A 26722-nucleotide genomic window follows, 5' to 3' on the forward strand; every position below is an offset into this window, starting at 1 on the left:
GAAAGTGAAGCCTGATGTTTTGTTAAACTAACTTTGAAAACTCAGATGTCACATATATAAAAATAAATGGAATTGCTAGGAGCATGGGCAATGATTGATATTTTGGTGTTTTTTTAAGAATCAAGTTTGCTACATGGGCACAATGGAGAGAGATGCTAATATAAATATATTAATACCATTTTCAAAGGAATAAACAGAAAAATAAACTGAGTGAACAGTTAAGATCCTGAGAGCAGTGTAAGCTAGAAACTTCAAAATCTTAGTGAGGTTATGTAGAGTGGAAGATCTAGCACAATTGAGAGGAAAAAACTCTAAGAAACAAGTATCAGAGAATGAATATAAGGAGGAAACAGAGCACCCCACCCTGCAGACTCACCTAACTCAAACATGTCCAAAATCCCAACACTTGCTATGCTGGAAACTTATCTACTCCAAAATAGCTCCCCGCTAGTTGCTAAGGCAAAGGACAGAATTGGACTTTTCATGGTGAACCGTATATGCAATCATTGATTTATAGTGGTGCTACCAGAAACACATGGTGCTATATGTGATGCTATTTAAATCCAGCTACCACCCATGGTTCCTCCATTTGATATCATTCCATTCCCTGGATGTTGTCACTAAAACATATTTTTGTAACTTTAAACCCTCTTGGGGGAGACAAAACAGTCCAAGACAAAACAGTACTTGCAGGCTGCTTGTACTTTGACCACTACACAGATGCTGGAAGGATTTCAAAACTATTTGAGAACTTTCCAGACAATGATCCATCTTGTGATGATTCTTCTCTCTGTGCTGGCCTGTGGATGTCCCTCATACACTTCTCTCTTCTCCTTCATTGCATTATCTGGGCAGGGCCATGCTTACTACTGCTCTAGTTTCTCTGGAAGTGGAATCACTGCTTCAGTTTGCTCTTGTTCCAAAGCTCCCTGCTCCTCTGCCTGACAGCCCAGGAGAGAAATGGATAAAAAGACCCTCAGTCTGTCTAGGAACCTTGCAGCTGCCTGTTGAGGATGCCCTCTCCAGACGGTGGAATCTCCTCCTCTTGCTTTCTCTATACTTGAGACACTGTTCTCTTCCAAGTCTTGGACACAATCATTTTGCCTACTTTAACTGTGTGCAAGATTTTTATTCTTCTCCTATTTCCTCTTCTTAAAAAAAAAGTTAGCACCCTCTTATGGAATTTAATCCCAATCTTAGTTGTTCATCTTTCTATGGAAACAGGGCTCTGCCGTTCTGTCTTTATGGTCCTGGAGCTCCCGCTTCTGCTGATTTTGTGAAATACTCACCTAGGTTGCTTCCTTCCTTTCCAAAGCTTTTCCTTGAATCTCTTCTTTCTTCTTCAATCCATTCTTTATTGACATCCTGCTTCATTTGCTCTTATTTCTATTCATTCCACATGTCCAGGGCTCTGTCTTAAAAAGGAGTTTGGTTTGTTCTGTAAGTTGAAAGGCTCACTGCTGGTTCCTTCAGATCTTTTTTTTTTACATGCAGTGTTTTATTTTATATTAAATTTACAAAGAAAACATCCCATTCAAAATACTAAAACTTTGTAATATTACAGAAGAAAGAGAAACTGAAGTAAAACTAGGAACTGTTGAACTTCAGATAAATGTTTCTTCAAAACAAGATATATTATTTGCTAAAAGAGTTCTAAAATTAAAAAAAGATTAGAAAAAACAGTAAGTCCATTGGGTTATTAAAAGAAACTACATGTTTCTTAACATATATATATATATATATATATATATGTTTACATTTTGAGATAGTAAACTTAGTCTCCTGTCTCAAAACTCAGAAGACATCACTGATGACCAAGCTAATCAGAACAATAAAAGTCTCTTTCAAATAAAAAACTTAAAAGCCCAGGGGCTGGAGCAGTGGTGCGAGCTGTAAGACACATGTCTGCCTTTCAAGCACTAGCCTAGGACAAACCACAGTTTGATTCCCCCACCCCCACCCCGCACCCTCCACACTCCATATGGTCCCCCAAACCAGGAGCGATTTCTGAGCACATAGCCTGGAGTAACCCCTGGAGTGTCACTGAGTGTGGCCCCAAAACAAACAAACAAACAAAAAAGCCTAAACATATTGAAGAATGTCTTCAGAAAGAAAGTAGATATCATTACACAGATTGTATGATCAAGAACCTAGAAACGCAGCTTCATTGTGCTACTAATAAGATAAAAGCATATGTCTCCTCTGATCAACAGGAAAAGAGAAAGGCTATCAAGGAACAGTATACCAGAAATATTGCTGAACAAGAAAATCTTGGGAAGAAACTCCAAGAAAAACAAAAAGCTGTATGAGAAAGTCATGGTCCAAATACGAAACAAGTGAAAATGTGCTGTGATTTTGAACAGTTGATGGAATGTAAGAAGCAGTGCTTCTGAAACAGCAAAGCCAGGCTTCTTTTTGTCAGGTAATCCAGGAGGGAGAAGAGAACCACCTGATTCTCTGAACCCCGTGTTGTGTCATTGTTTGGGGTGCAAGTCAATACTATTAATTGATAAGAACCATCTTGTAATGAATTTCTTAAAAGTAATTTGCACAACATTTTGCTTTCAGAATAACCATTTCCTATTAATCTTCCTTCAGATCTTTTTACTTGCAGACTGGGTCAGTGAAGTGTAAAACCTCCTCCAACTTCCAATTCTTGCTCTCACTTTCATTCATCAAGAATCCAGTGAGGGCCTCTTGTACATATTGTGGTATACACTGGATGCCCCTTTGCTTGCTTTGTCTTTCTCCAGCACAGCTATTGATATAATTCAGCCTGAATATTGGTAGCCCCTCCTACACCAAGATCAAGTGTGTACTGAAGATGTTAACCACAGACTTGGGGGGATTTTTTTATTTAATCGTTATTTGGTTTTAAAGGTATAGTAGAGAAATGTTAAATTAATGCCACCACTGCTGCTTTTTCCAACCCTCTTCAATGATGGAGTTAATCCTCACTTTAATTCCATGGTGAGGAAATTTAAAGCATACCTTTACAACAGGGGTGGCGAACTCGCAGCTCTCGAGCCACATGCGGCTCCTGGCCAAAATGAATGTGGCTCTTTGCCTCTTATCATTCTTTTGTATCCTGTGGCTCTTTGCCAAGTTTGGATTTTGTTCTGCTGCTTCTGAGGAGGGACCTCTGAGGAGAGATCTCCAAGCACGCAGTCTCGCCCCCAGGCTGCGTCATCCTGTCTTCCATCCCTCGGAAACAACTGCACGGGCCAGTGAGCGGGGACCCGTGTGTCACATGTTGGGTCACATCTTGCCGTTAGTTCTGAGTGTGGAGGACGCAGCACACCCTCACCATCACTGCAGGATTTTTACCCTCACTCAAAATGACAAAATGCAATATGTGTTTAATATATTATTGTTAAAATTGTATGCTTTTGTGTGAGTGTTTGTCTGTTTTGGCAGGTGACTGCGTGGTGTGGTTCTCTGACTCTCACAGTTTAAAAATTTTGGCTCTTTGTGTCAAGCTTGTTCGCCACCCATACTTTTTTTTATTATAATATAATTTTATTTTGATCATAGTGGCTTACATATTGTTGACAATAATATTTTAGGTACATATTTACATAAAATCAGGAGGGATTCCCATCCATCACCGAATTGTTCTCCCTACCCGTCCGTTTTTGCCTTCCCTCCCAGGGCGGCTAGAATATGTGGTCCCCTCTGTATCTAACCTATTACTTAGTAGTCTTGCACCTGTTTGGTCTTGAGGCCTCCCTTATTTCCCCCTCTAACTGGAGGCAAGACCAGCTATTTCAAGTTACGTGGTTTTGCCTGAAAAAGAAAAAAGTAATAAATTGGGGTAAGAATCTAATACCCCGAAAATGGGCGGAATCCTTCTAGTGGCTCTCATCATCGATTTGGGAGGTGAAGGAGAAAGAGAAGGTGAAACACTCCACCAGTACCAAAAGAAGTGTCAAATATCCATTGAGGACTCCAGCTATATTTATAAGCACCACAAAAAACAAACAAAAAACAAAACAAAACAAACAAAAAATCAACAAAAACAAGCACACAAACAAAAAACACACCATGGTCTTGAAATAAGAAACATGGCATAGCACATAACGAAGAAAAGAGAGGAAGAGAAAAAATAAGTATAACTGGGGACAACAATTTCAATAATCACACCCAAAGAGAGAAATCGACCAAAATAGATAGGTAAATAAAAAAATAATAATAATAAATGAAGGTAAAAAAATATATAAAAATAACCAAGATTTTGTGCTTTTTGTATTTTTGTTTTTTCCCTCCTGCCCTGGCACAGTAAATATTGGGGTCATTTGAATAGGAATTCACTTGGCCTAAAAAATATGGGGTTTCTCCGTCCTTGGAGTATACTGTCATGGGATCAACTCTAGACTTTGCTCAGGATCATTTACTCTCCTGGTGGCGTTTTTGTGATTGGTAGACTTCTGCTCTGTCCAGGGTGATACAATCAGAGCTCTGTGTTTAGAGGTCTCAGTATCTGCACAGATCCTGAGATGGCATTTATGATGAAGTCAGTCTTTGTGATTCTAGAGGTTCTGTTATCTCAGTGTCATTTTAATCCATCTTCTGTGGTTGGTGATCTTGGGCTTTGCACTGAGCCTAGGATGGCATCTAGGTTAGCTTCTTTCTTTGTGCTTCCAGAAGCCCCATTCTGTTACAATTGTCTCTGCAGGACCTTTGGGACTGGGGATCATGCTTATTGTGCAGGTCATAGTTCAAACCCTAAACTAGGGTTTTTTTTTATTGGTCCCAAGATGTGTACAGTCTGGTCGTGGTTCTATCAGCCAGTCATCTGTAAATCACCATCTTGGCTTTTGGATCTACCAAAGGGTGCCAAGTCTTCTGGTTTTGTCTTGTCATTAGCTGGTAAGGTAGGCTAATCTGCTCTAAGGTCAAGTTGTTCACATTTTCCTCGTTGTCAGGATATCATGTTAGAGCTGGCCCTTGTTGTTGACCCCGCAGTATTAAGGCTGTCCCAGATGGGATTTGTTTCCTGCAGCTGTTGTGAAGAGCTGTTTCGTTTCTATGTCTGGGATCCAGGGTTCAAGGCTGGATGAATGGTATCTAATCACCTGAGGTCTAAGTTGATTCCACATGACATATTTTCCAGGTAGGAGATATCCCTGTATTATTAACAACTGTGAGTTCCTATCTCTATTAGATAAGAGCTCTTTTCTATATGCAAGATTTCCCCTTTATATAGTGTGCCTTTGCAGGGAGAAATGGTGCTACATTATATTGTCGGTGTATTTGGGGGTGGACAGAGGGGATAACAGAAACAGGTCACATACCCAAAAACAATAAAAAATAAAAAAATAAAAAATGAAATAAAATAAAATAAAAATAAAATAAAAAGAAATAAAAAAGAAAGGGAATGAAAATGTATATGCTCACAAATGTATATGTAGGACAGGAATTTGAAAAAATAAATTAAAAAATAAATAAATAAAAGAAAAAGAAATAAAATGAGTTAGCGAAGATTTAAAGGACCAAAGTGGTGCAAAAAACTACCTTACATTTGGGGGAAAGCTGGGAAAGATGTGGTGTATTACAGGTCTTATGCCTATGTTGGAAGTACAGTTTTTCCCATTGTCTTTTGGGTTTTTCTTGTGGTATGTGGGTTCCCAGGCATCTTTCTATCACACCCCCTGGCCTTCTTCAGTTTGGTAAAAATTTGTGGTAGGGAGGTCTTGGAAGAGTTCTTGTATTGGGGATACTTTTGGACCTAGGCCCGGTTTCAAGGAACAGTCCACGTTAGGGGGAGTTGGTAGGGAGGGCCGCGCAGCATGAGTCCACAGGGGAGTTGGCTGTCTTTTCTTGCAAAAGACTAGGTGTGGGTTTGACTGGGTGTCCCCTCGCCTGGGTGCTGGGTACTTGTTCGTTGGGTAGGAGGTCGATCTTGATGCCTAATAGATTAAGGACTGAGGGTGAAGAGTTTTAATATGGTGGGAGATCTGGATGGGATTGAGGGGTGAAGGGATAGTTAGATTTTCGGAGTGGAGAAAGGGGAAGGTATATGAGAGGGGTATGAAGGGAGAGAAAAGAAAAACTACCTTATAAAGAAAGGGAGAAGAGAAAGGGAAAAAAGTAAAGAGAAGAATAGAAAAGAGAAAAATGAAGAAAAAAAAGAAGAAAGTAGTGAGAAGAGAGGAGAGAGTAGCAAGGGAATGCTGGATTGGTTGATTGTGTTCGATGAATAGAGCCTGTAGTTTAAGTCTGTATGTCGCAGTTACTGCTTCGGTGGTCTGAATGGTCACGTGCTTCAATTCCTAAAAGAAGGTATAACCTAGAGATAAAGTGTATGTTAAAGATTTTTCTCGCGGCCATCTCGTAATGCAAGCAAGGTATGGTATCTCGTGTAGTATCCCGAGTTGCCATCTTAGTTTGTCCGCCCTTTGTATCCAAGGGTGCCTGTGGACAGAAAAGCTGAGAGGTTATTTAAAATATAGTAAGATAAAGGCATTAAAACATAGTGTTATGGTATGTTTCCATTGCAGTCAGTGATTTTCTGTGGTGTTCTATACTTGTGTTCCTGTATACGATCTCTAAGGGATTATTGTGGGCCTTTGTTGTAGAAGTCTGATTACATACCTGTCCTCTCTATGCTGCTGTCTCTGTTGTTGCTGTTTTCTTTGTGGTATACTGTGTAGTCAAGAGTTTGCATTGTTCCTTTTTCATGTATATTGGCCACTGCTCCCAAGAATATGTTGACTATTACAGTGCTCAGAGTTTCTACCCTGTTAAACCCTGTTATTTGATTGTTAGGTATTAGTTGTGTATAAAATATATGTTCTAGGTGCTTCCGAATAGTGCTACCATTCTGTGTTTATCTTTTATCTTCTGACTTACTTCGTTTAACATAACATGATCTAGGTCCATCCACGTTGCTGCAAAGTCTGTGATTGTATCATTTCTGACTGCCATGTAATATTCAATTGTGTATATGTACCACATTTTAATGATCCATTCATCTGTTGATGGACATCGAGGTTGGTTCCAAGATTTGGCTATTATACTGAGTGCTGCGATAAATAGTGGGGTCCATATGTATTTTGGGATGAATATCCTTCCAACTTGGGGGTATATGCCTAGTAGGGCAATTGCTGCGTCAACTGGCAGCTCAATTCTGAGTTCTTTGAGCACTCTCCAGACTTTTCTCCATAGGTGTTGGACTAGGGGGCATTCCCACCAGCAGTGGATGAGAGTTCCTTTCATACCACATCCCCGCCAACAAAGGTTGTTTCCATTATTTTTGATGTGAGCCATCCTCACTGGTGTAAGGTGGTATCTCTTTGTTGTCTTGATTTGGATCTCCCTGATGATGAGTGAAGGTAAGCATGTTTTCATGTGTTTGTTGGCCATCCTTCTGTCTTCCTCAGAGAAGTGTCTATTCATTTCATCTTCCCATTTTTTATGGCTTTATTTGGTTTTGGGGGGCTCAGCTTTCTGAGTGCTTTGTATGTTCTAGATATCAGCCCTTTATCTGATATGTCGAGTGAAAAGATTTTTTCCCATTCTGTTAACTGTCTTCTTGCATTAAGTAGGGTTTCTTTCGCCATGCAGAAGCTTTTTAGTTTGATGTAGTCCCTTTTGTTTATATTTACTGCTAACGTTCTTGCCATTGGTGCTCCATTCTCAAAGACCTTTTTGATATATAGGTCTTCGAGTGTTCTGCCTATTTTATTCTCGATAAACTTTATAGATTCGGGTCTGATTTCAAGGTCTTTGATCCATTTTGAGTTAACTTTTGTATAAGGGGTGAGGTATGGGTTGATTTTCACTTTTGTACATGTGGTTTTCCAATTGTACCAACACCATTTATTGAATAGACTTCCTTTGTTTCATTTCAGGTTCTTGCCTCTTTTATCAAATATTAGTTGGCTGTATATCTTGGGGTTTATGTCTGAGAATTCTGTTCTGACCCACTGGTCTGAGGTCCTGTTTCTGTTCCAGTACCATGCTGTATTGATTACTATGGCTCTATAGTATAGTTTCAAGTTAGGTAAGGAGATGCCTCCCAGCTTTTTGTTTTTTAGTATGTGTTTGGCTATCCTGGGTCTTTTGTGGTTCCAGATAAATGTTGTGATTGATTGTTCTATTTTATTAAAGAATGGTGTCTGGATTTGTATAGGGATTGCATTAAATCTATATAGTAGTTTGGGTAGGATAGTCATTTTGACTATGTTAATTCTACCTATCCATGAGCATGGGATGTTCTTCCATTTCTTTAGATCGTCTTCAATTTCTTTCTGAAGCGTTTTGAAGGTTCCTTGGTATAGGTCTTTCACTTCCCTTGTAAGGTTGATTCCTAGGTACCTGATATTTTTTGATACTATTTTAAATGGTATTGTATTTTTAATCTCTCTCTCCTCGACTTCGTTGTTTGTATATAGAAACGCTACAGTCTTTTGTGTATTGATTATGTATCCAGCCACTTTGCTGTATTGGTTAATTGTTTCTAGGAGTTTTACTGTGGACTCTTTAGGATTTTCGATGTATATCATTATATCATCTGCAAATAGAGATAGTTTGTGTTACTCTTTCCCAATTTGGATTCCTTTGATACCCTTCTCTTGTTGGATTGCTATTGCTAGGACTTCTAAGGTTTTATTGAATAATAGTGGAGAGAGTGGGCAGCCTTGCCTAGTTCCTGACCTTAGTGGGAATGCTTCTAGTTTCTCACCATTAAGTATAATGTTGGCTGTAGGCTTTTCATAGATAGCTGTAACTATCTTGAGGAAGGTTCCTTCTAACCCTATTTTGCTGAGTGTCTTGGATTTTGTCAAACGCCTTCTCTGCATCGATTGATATGATCATCTGGTTTTTGTTTTTCATGTTGTTGATGTGATGTATAATGTTGATTGATTTGCATATGTTGAACCAACCTTGCATTCCTGGTATAAAACCCACTTGGTCATGATGTATGATCTTTTTGATGAAGTGCTGGATTCGGTTTGCTAAGATTTTGTTGAGTATCTTTGCATCTATGTTCATTAGTGAGATTGGTCTGTAGTTTTCTTTCTTGGTGGTGTCTTTTCCATCTTTGGGAATGAGTGTGATATTTGCCTCATAGAAGGAGTTAGGGAGGATTCCTGTTTTATCTATGGTTTGGAAGAGCCTATGGAAAAGTGGTAGTAACTCTTCTCGGAATGTTTGGTAGAATTCACCTGTAAATCCATCTGGTCCTGGGCTTTTGTTCTTAGGGAGTGTTTTAATTACAACTTCAATTTCCTCTGAGGTGATTGGTCTGTTTAGGCTTTCTAGATCTTCCTTGTCCAGTCTCAGAAGAGGGTTTTTCTCCAAGAATCTGTCGATTTCTCCTGGGTTCTCTATCCTAGCTGAGTATAGTTGTTCATAATATGATCTTATGATATGTTGTATTTCTTGGGGTTCTGTTGTAATATCTCCCCTTTCATTTGTGATCCTACTGATTTGGGTGTTTTCCCTCTTTTTTTTGGTGAGTTTTGCCAGTGTTTTGTCTATCTTGTTTATTTTTTTCGAAAAACCAACTCCTGGTCTCATTGATTTTTTGTATTGTTTTCTTGATTTCGATGTTGTTCATTTCTGCTCTGGTTTTTATTATTTCTTGCCTTCTGGTTGTGGTTGGATTTCTCTGTTGCTGTTGTTCCAATTCTTTGAGGTGATCTTTTAAACTGTTGGTTTTATTATTTTCCTGTTTCTTGACATAGGCCTGTATTGCTATGAGTTTCCCCCTAATTACTGCTTTTGCTGTTTCCCACAAATTTTGACATGTTGTCTCTTCATTGTCATTTGTCTCAAGGAATCTTTTTATTTCTTCCTTGAGTTGTTCTTTGATCCAGCTGTTGTTGAGCAGCATGTTGTTTAATCTCCAGGTATTAGTTTTTCTCCATTGCTTCTTCTTGATGTCAATTTTGACCTCTGTTGCATAGTGATCTGAAAGGGTACTTCTAATGATCCTTACCTTTGTGGTCTTATATAGGTTGGCTTTGTATCCTAAGACATGGTCTATTCTGGAGAAGGTTCCATGTGGGCTTGAGAAGAATGTGTATTCTGCTTTTTGGGGATGGAGGGCTCTATATAAATCTATTAGCCCTAAATCTTCTAATTTTTCATTTAGAGCTCTTATTTCTTTGCTATTTTTCTGTTTGGTGGATCTGTCCAGTGGTGAAAGTGGAGTATTGAGGTCCCCTACTATTATCACATTTCCCTTCATGTGTTTCTCCAGGTTTGCCAGTAGTTGCCTCACATATTTTGCTGACTCTAGATTAGGTGCATAGATATTGACCAGGGTTAGTGTTTCTTGATCTAATGTTCCCCTGATCAGTAAGTAGTGACCCTCTTTGTCTCTGATCACTTTCTTGAGGTTGAATGCAATTTGGTCTGATATAAGAATGGCTGTCCCTGCTCTTTTTTGTTTTCCATTGGCCTGAATAATTACTTTCCATCCTTTTATTCTAAGCCTATGCTTATCCTGTAGTGTAGGTGTGTTTCTTGCAGAAGCAGAAGTCCGGTTTATTTTTCCTAATCCAGTTCTCTACTATGCGTCTTTTAATTGGAGAGTTTAGTCTGTTAACATTTAGGGAGATTATTGAGAGAGAGGACTGTTGTGCAGTTGTGTTGTGTAGGGTGGCTTTTTATACAATCGGGGGTTTGGATTGTGTAATTCATCTCTGAGTACGTCGTTTAGAATCGGCTTAGTTTGCACAAATAGCTCTAGTTCGGTCTTGTTTGAAAATGTTTTTAGTCTGTCCTCCCATATGAATGATATTTTTGCTGGATATTGGACTCTAGGTTGGAAGTTTCTTTCATTCAGTCGTTTAAATATGTCATTCCACTGTCTTCTAGCTTGAATTATTTCGACTGGCAGATCTGGTTTGATTCTTATGTCCCTACCTTTGTACTTGAGGTTTTATTTCTCTCTTATTGCCTTGAGAAGTTCCTCTTTCTCTTTGTTTTTTGCCATTTGGATTACTATATGTCTTGGTGTTGGTTTATTGGGGTCTATTTTATTAGGGACCCTCTTGATTTCCTGGATTTGCCCTGAAGTTTCATTCCAGAGGGTGGGGAAGTTCTCTGCTATTATCTCTCTGATTACTTGTTCTTCCCCTTTCCCTTTTTCCTCTCCTTCTGGTATACCCACAATTCTTAGATTGTTTTTTTGTCCTTGTTCATTAGATACTGGACTTTTCCTTCCAGTGCTTTGCCTTTTATTTTTTTGTTGGTTTCTTGGTCATTTTTTGTTTGCAGTTTTCCTTCGAGTTCTTCAATGTGTTTCTCCAATTCTGTGTTTCTGCTAGTAAGGCTTGTTACTTTGTCTGTTAATTCCTTTACTTCTTTTTGTATGGACTCTCTCATGCTCTTTAACATTTCTTCTTTAATTTGGTTGATTCGTTCCTCCATAGATTTCTTATACTCGGTAGCTAGGGTTTCTCTCATTTCTTTTATTGATTCTTGCATTTCCTTCCTCATTGCTGCTTTTAGGTCGCCTTCCCACGAATCTGTGCTTTTTGGCGGACTTGGAAACTTGTTAGGGTTTGTCTCCGAATCTTCAGAACTTAGTGTTCTCTTTGATTTACCCATATTTCTTTGTGTTTATTGGTGCGCTTTGGAGTACTGTTCCTTCGAATTTCAGCCTGTTTTGATCCCCTGTGTTGTGGGAATGAGTCCCCTCCCTGAGGGTGGATCTAGAGGTACTGGTGGGTGGGTTTGCTGTGGTTTGGCTCCTCCTGTGCTCTTTCTATGGCCTAACCCGATGGGGGATGGGGCGCAGCGGGTATTCACGCAGTCGGTGCGTGTGGGCAGAGCTTCCCTACCTTCCCTGGGGCAAATGAAACCCAGCAGGAACGGGCGGCCATTCGTGCGGTCCTTCCCAGAGCAAGAGAAACCCAGCTCGAGCGGGCTGCCTTTCGTGCGCTCAGCATGGGTGGGCAGAACTTCCTTACCTTCCCTGGGGCAAGTGAAACCCAGCCGGACGGGCGGTCCTTCCTGGAGCAAGAGGACGCCACCCCTACTTTATAAGGTGCTTTATAAGGTTGTTGTTGTTGTTGATGATGGTGTTGGTGGTGGTGGTGGTGGTGGTGGTGGTGGTGGTGGTGGTGGTGGTGGGTGGTGGTGGTGGTGGTGGTGGCAGTGATATTATTTTACAGTGCCAGGGATAAAGCCCAAGTCTTCCACTGATCCATACCCGTGATCCAAGATGAGAACACAACAGTCCAGAAAAGCTGTTGAGTAGATTTCCCAAGTCAAATAGTTTATATTCACAACAGGAGAGATAATACAGGATTGCCTTACATGCAGCCAACCTTGGTTCAATCCCCAGCAACATATAAGTCCCAGAAGCACTATAAGAAGTTATCACTGAGTATTGAGCCAGAAGTTATCCTTGAAAATTTTTTTCTTTGGCCCAATAGCCTCTCTCTAATAATGTAGATGTGGTAGAAAAGCAGACTAAAATCAAGACATACTGCCAAAGTCATGACAACTCCACAGAGCTGCAACTTAGTGTTATTAAGATAGCAGAATGCTGAAGCAAAAGCTCAATCAAAGTGCAATAAGAATAACTATGCTGTCAGTTGAAAGAATGAGATAGAGGCCATGAGGTCTCCTGTAACTCCACCCTGGATTTAGGTGTATCTACCTGAGACCCGCCCATTTCTGGAAGGGGTCTTGGGAACCAGATATTACGTGTAACCTTACCTGCAAGACCCCTCTCATTCCAGGGAGTGGTCTTGGAAGGTTATATAAGGCCTTTGACCCAGGGGATTAGGCCCTCTTTTGGTCTTTTGCCAGCATGGAGGTCAAAGGGAACATGGCTGAAAGGAGTTAATATGCAGGGCTAGCTAAGAATGGCTGAATGCTTAATTGGTTATGATATAGGCCACACATGTGGTGGATGAATAGGGTATGAATAAAGCTGATACTTCCTGATGCCTGTCTCTGGATGAGTCTGATTCCTCTGTTCACCTAAATCTGGGACCCACCAGCTGAATGGGGATTGCAGAGCCACGTGGCCTGGGATGGCAGAGAAAGATCCCTCCATCCATCCACCTCTATCCAGCACCATTGCTAATTATTTAATTCTACAGTCTCCATGCTTTTGAGAATTTGGATGAAGTGACTATAGACTTGTGAGACACAGGAAATAGCTCTTAGTGATGAGGCACTTTTCCACATGTGTAAAACCCTATGTTTGATCCCCTGCATCAATGGACTCTCATCACTTTAGCTTTGGTGGTTCCCCAAGCATGTGTCTATGAAGTCCCATACTACCTTCATTTGGGGTCCCTCTTAAAGAGAGACACAGAAAGAAATGAATACCTATGTTTATTGTGGTATTTAGCCCAGTACTTAGTATATGAAGATAATTGAAATGTCTAGTAATAGATGAGTGAATGAAGAATGTGGTATATATACAAAATGGGATACTATGCAGCTATAAGAAAAAATAAAATTTATACGCAATGGTATGCAGCTGACAGGAGAGATAAAGTCATGAAATTTTCCTATACATAGATGTACATGGAATCTATTATGTGAGTGAAATAAGCCAGAGGGGGAGAGATAGACACAGAATAGTCTCACTCATCTATGGGTTTCTGTTGTGTATGTAAACATTTTAATGGGATTATTATGTTACTGACCCTACCCTGATTGGTGAGTGTGACCTGGCATTCTGCTTCCACCCTAGGGTGGTACCTGATTCTTCTCTCACCATTGGGTGGTACCCGATCCCACCATTGGGTGGTACCTGATTCTGGGGCATAAAAGCAAGGGTCTGTGGAAGGCGAGAGGCTTTTTTCCTGTGGCCTATTCTTAGACCTTTTGGTTTTGGCCTCTTCACGGAATAAAGAGCTGTTTTCTTCAGAAGCCTGACTGCTGTTGGCTTTCTTCCAGCCGTATTCACCTCAGAACCGCTGACTGAACAGGGTAACAGAACTGTGGTACGAGGAGAAAGGTCTCATCCTCCATCCCTCCATCAGTCAACCTCTTCAGGGGCTGACTTGCAACAGGTTTTAAGAAAAATAAAAGATATTTTTGCAATAATTCAGAGACAGAGAAAGGAAGGCTGGAAGGTTCAGCTCACAACATGAAGCTCACCACAAAGAGTGGTGAGTACAGTTAGAAAAATAACCACACTGAGAACTATCATAACAATGTGAATGAATGAGGGAAGTAGAAAGCCTGTCTAGAGTACAGGTGAAGGTAGGGTGGAGAGGAGGGAGATTTGGGGCATTGGTGATGGGAATATTGCATTGGTGAAGGGGGGTATTCTTTACATGACTAAAACCTAACTACAATCATATTTGTAATCAAGGTGTTTAAATAAAGATATTAAAAAATAAATAAAATGTTGAAAATGAAAAGAATTCTAATATTTATTATGCATTTTCTCCACAAAAGGAGAAAAGATGAAATCATGGCATTCACTAAAATATGGATAGAACTTCAATACAATATATAAAGCAAATAAGTCAGAGGGAAAAGGACAAATGCCAGATAATTTTGTTCATCTATGGTATAGAGATACAAAACAAGAGAATAGATAGTGTCAAATAATGACAAACACTTGGCCTTGGATTACAGAGCTAAGATCATCTATCCAGCACTGGGGAAAGAGGAAAAATGGAATAATGAGGTGAATAAAGGATGACATAGGGGTCGTGGTGGAGGGTCTTGGGCACTTCAAAGATGGTAGTGTGCAGTAACTATGTCCATCAATACCATAAACTTACTACCATTGTAAGTCATGTTACCTAAAAATACTAAAACATTATTTTCAAATAGAGAAAGTCACAGTAGATTAATTAGGACACTGCAAACTTCAGAGGGATTTTTAGATTTTGTCCTATATGCAATGAAAAGAAATTTATATATATACACATACATAATGAATGTAACATTCCAATAGAGCTCAGAAGTCTTACTTTGTTCCATTTAAAGAACTAAAATGGGTTTCATCTGGGCACAGAGAAGAGGGACAACATAGTATATATTCAATATGTTCATTGCACATTATGAATAGAAAGAGCCACATTGTTGTTCTGATTTGCATCTCCTTTTTTTTTTTTGGTTTTTGGGCCACACCCATTTGACACTCAGGGGTTACTCCTGGCTATGTGCTCAGAAATCGCCCCTGGCTTGGGGGGACCATATGGGACGCCGGGGGATCGAACCGCGGTCCGTTCCTTGGCTAGCGCTTGTAAGGCAGACACCTTACCTCTAGCGCCACCTTCCCGGCCCCGATTTGCATCTCCTTGATGATTAGTGATATGGAGCACTTTTTCATGTGCCTTTTAGCCATTTGTATTTCTTCTTTGAGAAAGTGTCTGTTCATTTCTTCTCCCCATTTTTTGATGGGGTTAGATAATTTTCCTTGTTAAGTTCTATCAGTATCTTATATAGCTTCAGTGGCCCTCAAACTATGGCTCGTGGGCCACATATTGTATTTGTATCTGTTTTGTTTCTTCATTGCAAAATAAGATATATGCAGTGTGCATAAGAATTCGTTCATAAGTTTTGTTTTTACTATAGTCAGACCCTCCAATGGTCTGAGGGACAGTGAACTGGCCCCCTGTTTAAAAAGTCTGAGGACCCCTGATGTTAGCCTCTTATCTGATGGGTATTGGGTGAATAGTTTCTCCCATTCTGTGAGTAGCCTTTGTATCCTAACCATGATTTCCTTTGAGGTGCAGAAGCTTCTCAGATTAATAGAGTCCCATCTGTTTATCTCCACTCTACTTGTTTGAAGAGTGATGTTTTCTCCTTGTAGAAGCTTTAGTCTCAATGCCATGGAGTGGTTTACTCCACATCACTAAACGCCAGGGAGAAAAAAATTAAAACAACAATGAGGTACCATCTCATGCCACAGATACTGTCATACATCACAAAGAACAAGAACAATCTGTGCTTGTGGGGATGTAGGAAGAAAGAAACTCTCATTCACTGCAGTGAGAATGCTGCTTACACTCGCCTTTATGGAAAACAATATAGAGATTACTCAAAAGACTGAATTTGAGGTCCTATATGATCCAACTATACCATTCCTAGGGCTATACTACACGTAGGCACACAAAAACACAATATAAAAATGCCTTTGCGCATTATTAATTACATATTAATTACAGCATTCTTTATATTACCCAGAATCTGGACACAACCAAGATGCCCAACAGCAGATGAGTGACTAAAGAAACTGTGGTACATATATACAATGGAATATTATGCAGCTGTCAGGAGAGATGAAGTCATAAAATTTTCCTATACATGAATGGACTTGGAAACTATTATGCTGAATGAAATAAGTCAGGAGAGAGATAGACACAGAATACTCTCACTCATCTATGTATTTAAGAAATATTGAAGACATTATTGTAATAATGTCCAGAGATAATAGAGATGAGACCTGAAAGGACCGGCTCACAATATGAAGCTCACTACAAAGAGTGGTGAGTGCAGTTAGAAAAATAACTACACTAACAACTATCATGACAAAGTTAATGAGAGAAGTAGAATGCCTGTCTCAAATATAGGCAAAAGGTGGGAGAGGAGGGAAATGGGACACATTGGTAGTGGGAATGCTGCACTGGTGAAGAGGGTGTTCTTTTGATGACTGAAACCCAACTACAAACATGTTTGTAATCATAGTGCTTAAATAAAAGTATTGCTTTAAATTTTTTTTAGAAAATGAATAGAAAGAGTCAGGGTTGGAGTGCAGATGGTGTCCAGGAAGGGAAGAGTATGGTTAGGAGGTCTGAGGACTTGAACTGGGCCAGAATGAGAAAGTCTACATGGTTTTGCTCAGCAGGCTTCCAGGAAATGTGACATTTCCTCACATTAATTGCCATAAGAGAAGAGAGGAATAGTGACACATCCATAAAGCCTGTGATAAAATCAAGAGAGCCACAGTTCCTGACTGAACATTTTTTGTTGAAGAGGCCACATTTCTTTTCACAGCGTTTAAAACTTTGCACGGTCAGGCACGTTAACCTGTTAAGGTATTTTGGGTAGTAATGACTCCCTTTTTTTTACTGTTCATATAAATTGCTGTTTTTTGTTATAGTCACTGGAGCCTTGTGATAAGTCTGAACTATGTAAAATTAGACATTTTTCTTCTTCTCTTTCAAACTTCAGCCAAAAATATCAGAGAAAATGGAAGAAAAGATTATGCTAGTAACCTTTGAAATGGTTAAAACTGTTTTAGAGGAGCCAGAGCAGTGGCACAGCAGTATGGCATTTGTCTTCTATGCAGTTGACCTAGGATGGACCGAGGTTCTATCCCCTGGCAATCCAAATGGTCCCCCAAGCCTGAGCGATTTCTGAGCACAGAGCCAGGAGTCACTACATGTGGCCCCAAAAAACAAAACAAACAAATAAACAAAAACTATTCTGGAGTGGGAGAGGGACCAGAGAGATAGTACACAGAGATAAATTCTTTTGTTGCATACAGTCCACCCTAATTCAGTTCCCAGTACCCTAATGTCCTATGAGCATTGTCACTGAGTGCAGAGCCAGGAGTAAGCCCTGAGCACTGACAGGTGGGCCTAAAAACAATTTTTAAAAAGGGTTTTGTTTTTCAGTCTTTAAATTCTCAAAATCCCTATATTCTATTTTCCTGAATCTGTGTGTACACCCTCTTTACTAAGCTTGTACTACTTTATCCAACAAAGTAACAAGCAGCTCACGTGTTCAAATTTTGCTGTAAAGCGGACTAACCCGCACTGAGAATACTGTTTCCCACATTACCACAGGCAATTGTTTTGCAAACTGTTTGCCAATAGAAACATAACATGAACTGCCATTCTCCCAGCATTCTCTGACAGTTTTCTTGTGCCTCTCTGTACATCAACTGCACATCCAATGACTGTAAGTAAATAATCCCTTGAAAGGTTAGTAAGAAATTGGGACTGATAATATAAAGATACCTGTGGCCCAAGCAAGACCACTGAGCATCTTTTCCGTGGGGATGGAGCTTTATATGACTTTTGCCGGGTAACTGTGAAGAAAGCCAAACTGTGGGCAGTTACAAAGAATGCAGATGAACAAAATGAGACAGACCTGTCAAATTCACAGGGTGGATTCCACAGGTTTCTATCACTCTTTCTCACTTCCACTCCAGGGAGTTCAATTGTTTTCCTTTGTTTCTACTTCCCCTCACCTTTATTTACAATAAATTTTATTCTTGTTTTATATACTCATGTGATTTCTTGCTACTTAAAAATAGAATTTTTCAACTCATTCAAAACTAGTTATTTCTGAGAACAACTATGAGTTACACCTATACCTAGCACTCTAGGACCCACCTGTTTGACACTAGACAAGATAGTCTTTTGAGCCACTTCTGGTTTTGAAAATCTGTGAGGTGACCAAAGTACTCTATTTTTCACTCTATAGGACACAACTGACCATAAGACACACGTAGTTTCAGATGCTGCCTTCCCCTTTACTCAGGCTTCAGCTCCAGGCAGTCTTTACCCCACAAGATTTTGGGGGGAAAAGTGCATCTTATGGTACAAACAATATAGTAATCTTCCTGATATGAGAAGTCCTTTATCCAAAATTCAGCCCATAACAGAGGGCATCACACCAGAACGTATAATTCAATGCAATGCCATGATGTTGTTGCAGAAGCACCTCAGATTGTATATTCCAATAGCTCGTGGTGCTTGATTACTTAGGCTTTGTTTTGAATCCACAACCAGCATTTTGAGATAACAATGTTGGCTATGTGTTTATGTGGATCAAAAGAATAATGGTTTACTTTGTAGATTTAATTGAACCTTGCAGAGGGCATCAAATGAAGTTGCATCTGAAAACTGTCACCTTTACAATATTTGCATAAACAAAACAAAAACGATTTTATTATATGAGCAATGAATTAAGCTCACAATGTTTAAACCAAGAGTCAATTTGCTGCCTCCTACTCATTAGACTAGTAGGGTATCACTGATTTCATTCACTCTCAACACCCTCTAGGAGTTTAGATAACAGAAAGTGGGTTAGGAGGGATGGGGAGCAATGTTGGGGACCATAGTGGAGGTACTTTGTCCCAGGAAGGGACAGGCATCTATAAAGAAACTATCATGGCCAGAGCTAATCTCCAGGCAATTCCTGTTGGTTTAGAAAAAGTTATTGCCACTTAACATACATTATGCCTGGATACAATTTTAAAATTATATTATATTTAAAACTTATAAACAGGGTGGATATGACTTACTCTTTCAAGCCCATGTTCTCCCTGCATGAATTTCTCTTTTTTTCCCCCACTCTGGAGAAGCCCATGTACTCTATTGAACATGTATCACCTCTCTTCTTTCCTCTCGCATCTTTCTAAGTAAGTTTCATTCATTAAAAACTATCTTATTTCACTTTTTTAAAGAGGTTATGCAAAAAGATAGTACATCAGGTAAGGTGCTTGCCTATTATATAGCAAACCAGTTTTGGTTTCCCCATAATCTATATAATTTGCCAAGCACTATCAGGAATAATCCCTGAGCTCAAAGCCTTGAATAAAACCAGTTGTAGCAGAAAAATAAAACAAAAATCAAATGAACAGCATGCAATTATTTTAATTCTACCTTAGAAGACTGTAAAGTATTTCTTGTATTTTTATCATTCCACTGATATTTAAAAATGCAAAGCACTTCATTAACTAATGCATACCAGAATTATGATTTTATTTTGCTATTTAGCTGACCTCTGGAACTGCAAAGTCTTAACTCCTATATTCTCACAAATCCCTACATGAGATTTCCTGCAGCCTTCCTCCACCAATGGGCCAGGCAATCCTCTACTTGGTATACCAGTGGGCATCAACATTATTCAGGAACTTGTTAGAAATGCAAAGTATGGGCCCCAGGACAACTGAATAAGAAACTCTGGGAGTAAAGCCAACAATCTGTGTCTTAACAAGTACTTCAGGGGATTCTGAGGCTCCCTGAAGACTGAGAATGGCTGAATTTTACTAAACTTATATGCTAAGTAGAAACCATAGCATGGTCCCCCAAATAATCCTTATTTCTGGAAACATCGTACATCCAACCTCTCTGTATGATCTCTGCTCATGCCAGACTCTGTCAAGGAGTCAGAAAGCAGGACCAAACCAGCTTCCTGGGTGCCATGAGGATCGGAACTTTCCAATAAACTTTTTGAACAATGTCATATCTTGGAACTGGCCCTTTCCAATTTCTTCCTCCTGCAGTTAACTCCTTGTCCCATATTTAATGTCATTCTAACTACACTTTTTTCCAAGCAGCAAAGTAGAAAAATTTTTATAACAGTAGCAGAGTGAATGTGCCCATATACCCCGGTTTATGTGATGATAGTGGTGGAAGTGGTGTTGTCCTATTGGAAATAATTGTCTTTCAGCAGTAATGAGGCAGGTTATATCAAGATTTGAAGGAGATCCTTAAAGGAACTTTCTCCCCAGACCGCAGGCATTTTCCCTTGCTTGGGGGGTGCTGGGAGGCTTGGCAGGCATTTAGCCATTCCCTATTTCCCACTGGACCCTAGGTCCGGCCTGAGTGCCACCTCGGGTGGCCTGCTCTGGGTTCCAGGTGGACTCTATTAGGGTCTCCAGGCTTCCCCCATCCCTACTCTAGGAGGAGGAGCAGAGGGAGGGGCCAGGCAGATAGCTGGCTTCCAGTGCTTTGATCCTGGAGGCCGGCTTTTCCCAAGTATGGAGTTAGGGGACACCCCAGACCGCAGGCATTTTCCCTAGCTTGGGGGGTGCTGGGAGGCTTGGCAGGCCGCAAGCTTTCCCCCTATTTCCTCCCCTACTCCAGGTCTTCCCTGGTTGCTGGCCCAGGTGGACTCAGGCTCCCCCTCTCTCTCCTGACACTAAGTGGGGGACACATGAGGTGGATGGCAGGCCGATGCAGCACTGGTGTATGTTGGGACATTACATCATGACATTCACTGGTATTTTTTTTCTCATTGGTCTTCATTTCAAAAACCGCGTGGGGGCGTACCATATATATTTAAAATAAAATGGGAGGATGGACTTTTACTTTGGGAAGAGACCATTTCAGGTTGGTATACCATATATTTTCAAAATCAAAATGGGAGGATGGACTCTCAGGCTGGGAAGAGGCCAGTACTCTTTACCTACTTGTTTACTCTCAACGGCCTCTTGGCCTCTTCCTTTTTTTTTTTTTTTTTTTCTTTTTTCGGTTTTTGTGCCACACCTGGCGGTGCTCAGGGGTTACTCCTGGCTGTCTGCTCAGAAATAGCTCCTGGCAGGCACGGGGGATCATATGGGACACCGGGATTCGAACCAACCACCTTTGGTCCTGGATCGGCTGTTTGTAAGGAAAACACCGCTGTGCTATCTCTCCGGGCCCTCTTCCTTTTTTTATTGTGTAACTGCGTTGCTATCATACTAGGTTTCTGATTAGTTCCTATAAATGGTGACAATTGAGTTCACTGTCTTAAGCTAGATTGTTTATTTTCCCCACTCTTTATCTTTTCTCCTCTTTGTGAACTCTTCAATAAGGTATTTTGGTGAAAGAGTCCCTCTCCATCTTTCCTTCCCTTTGTTATTTGTTAAATAAGGAAGTTTGTAGAAGTGTCCCTACATTTAATGTTTATATAAGAACCAAGTCAATTGGATTGTTGGACTTGTTCTAGCATCTCCATAGGCACCAATCTTGCCATGTGATACTGTTCTTCCTTTCCATAGGCACATTAAAATGGGAAAGTATATACAAACACGTTCTTATAGAGATAAGAACACACAAATTTTCTTAAACAGTGACAATTGTGCCCACTGTCTTAAGTTAGATTGTTTATTTTCCCCACTTTTTATCTTTTTTTCTTTTTGTGAACTGTTCAATAAGGAATGTTGGTGAAAGAGTCCCTCAGTTTAATGCTTATGTTTGAACCAGGTCAAGGGGATTGTTGGACTTGTTCCTGCAGCCCCCTTATGCCCTGATAACACCAGGTGGCATTATTCCTTGTTTGCATGGGCACATTTAAATGGAAAATACTATATATACAAATAAGTTCTTATCTAATAGAGATAGGGACACACAAATCTAGTGGTGCCATGAAACCTTATACCCTGAACATTGATATGATGACCTGGCACAGGCCTCAGAGTTTGGGGCATTCTCCATTCACCTCTGAACCAGGTAAGCCATCTATGAAACATCCAAAGTTGTCTATGACACCACCTGGAAGCAATCCTCTACCAGGGAAGACACTATTGCTGCTTTGATGTCGATTTACTCAAAAGAGTCTTCCCTTAACACTGAGATTTAAACAACAACAATGACCTGTGTACTGGGCAGGGCTTTCTGCATTGCCCTTTAATTGTGAGTTGAAATTAGATGATACTATGCACCATCCTGACTTCAATGTAGGATATACAGATTCCAGGACCTTCAATACAGAAACAGGATACCAACAACAGAGAATGAAAAATATAACTGTATGGGCACTACAGACAATGACCAGGATTGGACAAACTAGTTTGCCTGGAGCCTAGAAATGGTCTTATGTCAGGAAACTTCAGGGGCACTTAGGCCAAAAGTTTTTCCTTTCCATGACCCCCAAACTTTGGTGGGCCCATGCAAATGATAATTGCCTCTAGCATTGTTTATACAGTGCTCCTTTGACTCTAAACCTTTAAGAAACCACTAGTAAAAATATCTGGAACTGCAAAAAAAATGGTTTACATTAGTGTTAACATATATGCTTTTAGTTAAACTAGCATTCTGGGGGATAAAGAAGGAAGAAAGGGATATATGCTTGGGAACAGGGATGAAGGGAGGACAACACTGGGGGTGATGAATATTCCCCTGATTCAATGTTAATATGTACCTAAAATAATACTGTGAAAGATATGTAAGTCATTATGATAAAAAAATGTGTTTTTTACCTCAATATGTTAATCAATTTTGTCTCTTGAATAAATTCTTACCAAAAAAAAGGAAATTTCTCTACTACAAATATCAAAGCATAAACTGTAAAAAATAAATAATAAAATATTAAAGCAACATTTTTCTTCTCTTTCCTAACTCTAAGCATGCCTTGAGTCACTTGCATTAATGTTTGCAATAAATGTTTGAGGAGCAAGAATTTATTGTTTTGCAGTGTTTCATTCTAGATAGTTTTGGCTTAGGAGACTTGAAATCAGAAAGATACCAACTTAATCCTGATATACAACTTACTTAGGCAGTGGCTTGAACCAACTTAAACTTTCTAGAACCAGAAAGGTTTTATAGGGGGATAATATGTTTATTTCATAGGGTTGATATGATTCTTCTAATAAAATAATTTATGCTTACTGAATAAAGGAAGGTTGTTTTATTCTCTACTGTTGTTTTTTCTTTTAATTACCATGTTTAGGGGCCCCATTTCCTAGAGGGAAATGAAGTACATCACCTCATAGTTTCCAGTTTTTTAATGATCCTAAAACTTCATAACCAAAACTTCCACTAGACTCAAACCACTTCATATATCGACCAGTTTTGATGCGTGTGTAGCCTGTATCCCTAGAATGTTATAATCAGAAAGGACCTTTGAATTTATTCATTTAATATAACCTTTTCATTTATAAGTAAAAAGGCAGTAATCACAAGCAATAAGATAGTTCAAGTAGCAAAACACAGATTAAAGTTTATTCCTACCATTACCAGATGTGGCCCAAAAGCAAAGCATGCTACTATTACTACTGATGTTGATGAGGAAGAGGAGGAAAAAATGATGATGATGATAATGATGATGGCAAAAATATTTATTCTCAACATCTTTCATCCTACTTTCCTAACAGCTGAAATTGAAGACATCATAATTTTCTTGTGATCAGCTTCTGCTAAATGAGAAAAGAGAGCAGCTCTGAAGCCCTGGGGTCGTGACTTTGAAGTTTTTGGCCCAAAGGACCAAGTATGTCCCCAGGCCCCTAAGCATTTCTTGGGAGACTCTGTTTTCTTTTATAATTTCATCTTAATTCTAGATAATAGACCTAATATTTTTAATCCAAGGGTAAAAGAATAAGCATGATTATAAGCATAATAATAGGAATAATAATGATAATAAAAATAATAAGCATGATAAGCTTGATTGGGGACAGCAAGAACAAAGCAATTCAATAAAACTCAAATTATCTTCTAAAAGTGATCATCATTGTGAAGTCTGTTAAGGAAAAATAAGCACCCTCCCAGACCACCCACACAATCCTGCATCCTAGAACACCCAGCAGGAAACCAGAAGCATGATCCAGAAAGGAAGCCAATTAAAGCACACTGAAGGAAATAAAGCCAACCACCTGCATCACCAACATCAGTGTTTGTTCTGTAGCATTGAGGAAAGAAAAAAAAAAACAAAGAAAATGTTGCTGCTATTATAGTTAATGCCAACAGAGACAAGTTGTGGTCTCTTTTATGCTTCTCCAGAGCATGGCTGCAACAAGCAGCAGCCAGGTCTAAAAACATTGCAGGGTTCCATTGGAAGGTCAGAACTAGGATCATACAATATCAAATGAAATTGGTAGGATGAGCTTGATGAACTCTGCATGTGTGGCTGAACACAGAGAAAGATTCATTTAAGTCCAATGTTTTTCTATGTGAGGTTTCTGTATGAACTGTATCTGTACCCTGCTCCCGAATGGCCATGACTGAGTACCATAGACAGGAGATTCACACTAGAAGCATAACACAGAAACATAGAACCAGATGGGTAAAACAGGCGTGGACAAGAGTCAGACTAAAGAGGGAGCCCTAGTGGGTGTGTGGAAGGCTTAATTCAGGGGCTGAGGTTTTTACTGTTCCTATTCCCAATCATAGCCTCTTGGGCCTATGTCCTAGCCTTGATAGTTTTATTTGGATCTATATAATATCATCCACTACTGACCTGTCTGTGACCCTACTCTTAACTTAGTGAAAAATCAGCAACTTAGACTTCTGATTCTGTGTCAGTTTTTTGTGAGCCCAGCAGTTGTATAGGACACTCTTTACCAATTCACATTAATACAAGATGATGCTGCTGGTTATGAGTCCTCTTATATACTTTCCAGATTCCCTTTCTTCCTCTCACTGAATACCAGTCATTCCTAAATATTTTCCTAATACTCAACTCCTAATCCCCAACAAATCCTGGAACCCCTTATCCCAAAAATCTTTCACCCTTCTCTTGAAATTCAACTGTTTCAGTACTTTTAGCAGCCTCTGGGTTTCTAATTCAACAATTCTTTTTACGCATGTTTTTAAATTATAGGGCTTCTTGGTAATTGATGATTTGTGCTTATCTGTGTAATACCAGTGAATCCCTTTACTCTTCTAATAAACGTTTAACTTGATCTTAAATATCCCAGTGAGCTATCCACAATGTAAGAAAAATAAAAGGTTTTCTAAGAATCTCTTAATTTTCCCAAGACATATGCTGTGATTGTTATCCTTAAGTATTATTATAAGTGTTATTTAATAGAGCACTAGCTGTTGTGAAGTAAGTAAAATGTGTTCCTTTCTCAGTGAGTTAATAATTTAAATTGAAAAAAAAATAAAAAAAAAAAAATAATTTAAATTGAAAATATATAAATTCCTTACAAAGAAGTTAGAGAAAGTACAACTGGAAATGAAACAAAATATTCATCTGATGTATAATTACTTGGTCTCCAGGTTTGAAGTGCATGGGAGGGTATGCGTCTTTAACAAACCCAGGAAAGACCCTTGTGAGACCCTTGGAGCAACAATGAGATGACTTGTACAGACAACATGCTAGTTTTGGTTGGAAAAGTTTTTCTTTACTTGGTAAAAATAGGCAATGTTTAATATTCTAAATTTTCAAAATATTCAAAAAAACCATAGGTTTCTGGATTCTGGCCAATCCTAGTGGGGCATTCTTTTTTTTGGAGTTAGCACAATATTTTATTTTTATTAATATTTTTATTTAAACACCTTGGTTACAAACATGACTGTGGTTGGGTTTCAGTCATATAAGATGACACCCCCGCATCACCAGTGTAACATTCCCATCACCCTAGTGGGTCATTCTAATTGTTAACAGGCTTTTTTTTTTTGAACAAGCTACACAGTCATTTCTACTTTAAAAAAGTGTTTATTTCCAGGCTACAGAGACACTCATGGACTATAGTGATGAGCAATGCAGTAAGCCCAGTTTTCTTGAAGTTCATAGGTGAGTAAAATGGACACACCTCATGCCTGTGCAACTATTGGTCTCATTACACCTGCTCTAGAGGCAGAGTTCTGCCAGTGCTCAGGCCTGAGACCTCCCCACGACATCTGAGAGTGGGATGATCCAAAAAAGTACTGTTGAAGTTGAAGTGATTCAAATCTGATGTGAAAAGAATAGAGGCTTCATTAGAAAAAGAAAGTTCTAAGGAGGTAGATGCATCTGGACACTTTTAGCAGAGAGAAGGTAATACTCAAGGAAATGGACTGTGGTCCCCATGACAGTTCAATTGATATCATTTAAATGTGAGACCAGAAAGTCAAACAAGAATATTAAGTATTGTATTCTCATGGACAATTTAAAAGGTTTATTCCAAGAACAGTGACAAGTTAGTGGGGTATGTCAAGCAAGTTGAATTTTTAGTCCAATAACTATGAAAGGTAGAGTGAATAAATTTAGGTATGTTTGGAGCAAGTACAAGGGAATAATACTTTGAAAATCTCTCAAGTTGTTTTTTTTGGTTTTTGGGCCACACCCAGCGTTGCTCAGGGGTTACTCCTGGCTGTCTGCTCAGAAATAGCTCCTGGCAGGCTCGGGGGACCATATGGGA

The sequence above is a fragment of the Suncus etruscus genome, chromosome 17 (assembly GCF_024139225.1).
Source record: "Suncus etruscus isolate mSunEtr1 chromosome 17, mSunEtr1.pri.cur, whole genome shotgun sequence".
Classification (NCBI taxonomy): Eukaryota; Metazoa; Chordata; class Mammalia; order Eulipotyphla; family Soricidae; genus Suncus; species Suncus etruscus.